Here is a 3569-nt window from a genome sequence, read left to right on the forward strand (position 1 = left end):
GTACCTGAAAGGAGGCTGTAGCGAGGTGGGGGTTGGTCTGTTCTCCCACGTGCCTGGTGACAGGACGGGGGGAATGGGCTTAAGTTGCGCCAGGGGAGTTTTTGGTTGGATGTTAGGAAGAACTTCTTTACTGAAAGGGTTGTTAGACATTGGAACGGGCTGCCCAGGGAAGTGGTGGAGTCACCATCCCTGGAGGTCTTTAAAAGACATTTAGATGTAGAGCTTAGGGATATGGTTTAGTGGGGACTGTTAGTGTTAGGTCAGAGGTTGGACTTGATGATCTTGAGGTCTCTTCCAACCTAGAAATTCTGTGATTCTGTAGTCACTGAGAAAGTTCCACTGTATCCAAATTATCTGTTAGTATTTGCAAGTACTCTCCACACATGCAAAAAAATACATATTAACTGTAGCTTATAGGTGGTTTCAAATCCACAGAATCACTCCTGTAAATATCTCCTTAGGCACAAAAATAATTCTTACAAAAAATCATTTTGTTGCATATGTGTATTTGCTCTTCATTTGCTGTAGAAAGACATTTTCAAGCTACCAAATGCTATTAGTTTTTCAAAAGGAAAATTTCCTGCGAAGTGTATTTATATATTTTAACTAGAAATTATTTGGAAGGATGAGAAGCCTGAGCAGCTGGTAAACTTTTCTTGATTATTTTCCCCTACATTTCTAATAATGAACTCAAATGATTTTAGCACCTTAAAAATACTTCACCTAAACAGATTATGCGTAGGCAAATTTTGAACTGTACAGACGTCCTGGAACACAGAAATGGTGATGGGGTTAAAAAAAAAAAAAAAATAGAGAAAAGGAACAGAGGAAATAAAAGGCATTCAGGGAACACACAGAGGAAGTTAATGAAGAGAAGTCCACTATAGCGGACTACATTGTCACTGTAGTGAAGGGCTTTGCAGTATTACAGGGATGTATTGAACAGCAGGTGGTTTCTTTTAATGCCAATGATTTTGAGGGTGGCTCTGGGCTACATGCAGGGGGAAAGCAGAGGAAAAGAAGAGGATATCATGGGCTGGGAAAGGGTGAGGGAGCAGTGCTTGAGGACTGGATCCCTCTACCTCCCCAATGTCCAGACACAGTGCAAGCTTTCCTGGGGCAGAACCTGTTGTCCCTTCACTGAAGCCACCATGCTGGAGGGGGCAGGAGGACAGATGAGCCATTCCCACAAACAGCCCAACATCTGCCAGGACCCCACTGTGCCACACTAGAAGCCCAACCAAATCATCTGAGTGTGCCCCTGGGATCTGCTGTGCCAAAACATTGCTGGTGAGCTTTGCCATCACCGTCCATGAGGAAAAAAGCGTGCATCTCTGTAATGACTGGGGTGGCAAATTTTGCTCCTGTAGCAAGAAGTGCACTGAGGTGGCTCTGAATGGCAGTTTAGAAAGATGATTATCTGCTCTGTCATGTGCCTCTGGAGGAGGCTGGTGCATGAACCAGACCAACAGAGGGGTAGAAAAATTTGTTCTGCAGGGCAGCATGGAGATTGGTGTTATTTTCGGGGTGTTGCACAGCAATAGTGCAGTGGTGACAGCCCTGTGTGGAGTCTAGTAGTATTATACAAACAATACTGCTGTTGTGGAAGCAAGCATGGAGTTTGTGGCCCCAGATGTCTTCAGTTAAAATGTTTTTAGATTGTTTTGGAGGACTTTTTTTTTTTTTTTTTTTCCAAAAAAATCTCCCATTCTAAGTGTAGAGTATATGGCTTTAAATAAACATGAGCTTTCTGAAGGGAAGACTGACTTCATGGTGTGTTTGTACAATACATGGCACAAATATGTTCTATTGGATTACTTTAATTCAAATAATAGAAATAACTAGTAATAGATGTCCTAAAGAGCTGTGCAGAAGAAAAAGACCACTGTAAACAAAACTAAAGATGTATTTTGGGATTCTGTTTTTGAGAGCACTTTGACTGTGCTGTACACTTTAATAATATATATGAAGACTCGTGTTGTGTTCCCCCATCAGTGAAATTGCACCAAGTAGTAAGATTATACGCTATAAGTGCCATTACATAAGATTGTGGCCTTGTCCAATTTTCCTTGAGTACACCAGGAACACTAGGAGGTTATGAGCCATCCACACGCTCACAGCTCCAAGTCCTCTCCTAGTCAGCTGTATCTCAAAAGATTTTCCCTCTCCCTCTGTTTACTCCCAGGGTTGAGTTTTATTGTTTGGTTTGGTTTGGTTTTTCTTTCTGGCAGTCTTTTGGCTTATCTGGTTTTACCTATTGATTCTTGCTTAAACAGTGTCTGAGTTTTCAGTTTGCCTGAGGACAGTCTTCTGTTCCCTCATAGCTTAGGGAAACAGAAAAGGATGGTGAAGGCAAGGGGAATGAATGATGTTTCCCTACAACATTCTACTAGCTGGAGCATTCTCTGGGGAAAGGGAGGCTAGAGTATGGTCTGCTGCTCCTTCAACCCTCAGGTATCTGCCAGGCTGTCAGCTTTGCTGGAGTCGTTCCCTCCAAAGGTTTTCTTGTAGAACGGAGAGGCTTTTTCCTTCATATCAACTCATGTGTTGCTGTGAAAAACTGATTTTGGTGGCTGACTTTTTATGACCAAAAGTTGTCTTCAAGATTCTCGTGCGACTTCACTATATGCTTTCCAGCAGTACAGGAAGGTGAAGAAGTTATTCTGTATTTGTAAAATGAATGAATAGGTTAATTGGCAATTACCTATAGTCTAACTGGAAGATATTAGCATCGAGGCCATCTGTAAGGGCAGAGCACCTCAGGTGATGTGTCACTTCTCAGCTCTGCAAGGAGACTGAAAGATGGCAGTGCTGCCACTGCCGTGTAAAGGTGCTTGGAGTAACAGGGCAGTCAGATGTATGGTTTCCATGCAAAATGAAGAAAGGAAATGGAGAAGCAGGAGCAACAAGCATTGCACCAAAGTGGAGCTGCTGTGGCTTTTCCAGAGACGAGGATGCTCCTGAAGGAATTGAGGTTGGTTGCTTTTACTTGCAGGTAGCTCTGAACTTAATTTGAGTAGCTCTCAGCAAGAGTCTGGTGATCTGGTATATTTAATAGACAGCCGGAGCACAGGGATTTCCTGTTTCTTTAATAAGATGGAAAATATGTGAATCTCTCTCATTTGACTGGTGGTTGTAACCCCTTTGCTCCGATTGGCTCCTGCCCTGCAATATTTTAAACTGTTTTGCAAGCAACAAAAAATGCAACCTCAGCTCTTCATACTGTTCAGCTGAAGTCGGAAAAACTCCAAAAATTAGATGAAAGAGAAGAAGATGGGAAAAAAAAATACCCACCACAATAGGCAAAGCAAATGGGCTGTGAAACTGCTGATAGGAAAAATGTTTTCATGAGTGCTCTGATTCACTCTTCTCCTTTGAGTCCAGTGTTGTTCCCAATTGACACTGACAGGAGTTTTGACAATAGAGTGCACAAGAGCAGGATGGGGCCCTTCCCTTTTTTCCTGTGGATGCTGTCTGATTGTTGGATATTTTTGTCTGCAACAATCCCAGATCCTCTTGTTCAGTTTTGTGAGCAGTCCCCATGTGTGCTACATGTCCACCTGAGGTGG

At 42.6% G+C, this 3569-nt stretch overlaps 1 long non-coding RNA gene across 1 annotated transcript; it reads right to left on the bottom strand.

Annotated features, from left to right (window-relative positions):
• Positions 1-1835: 1835 nt before the first annotated feature.
• Positions 1836-2866, bottom strand: LOC118156087. The gene is made up of 2 exons (XR_004746144.1): positions 2759-2866; positions 1836-2663 (listed from the first exon to the last, which is right to left on the bottom strand). It is a non-coding gene; the product is annotated as an uncharacterized LOC118156087 (long non-coding RNA).
• Between the last annotated feature and the right edge of the window lie 703 nt (positions 2867-3569).

Source organism: Oxyura jamaicensis, chromosome 1 (genome assembly GCF_011077185.1).
Source record: "Oxyura jamaicensis isolate SHBP4307 breed ruddy duck chromosome 1, BPBGC_Ojam_1.0, whole genome shotgun sequence".
NCBI lineage: Eukaryota > Metazoa > Chordata > Aves > Anseriformes > Anatidae > Oxyura > Oxyura jamaicensis.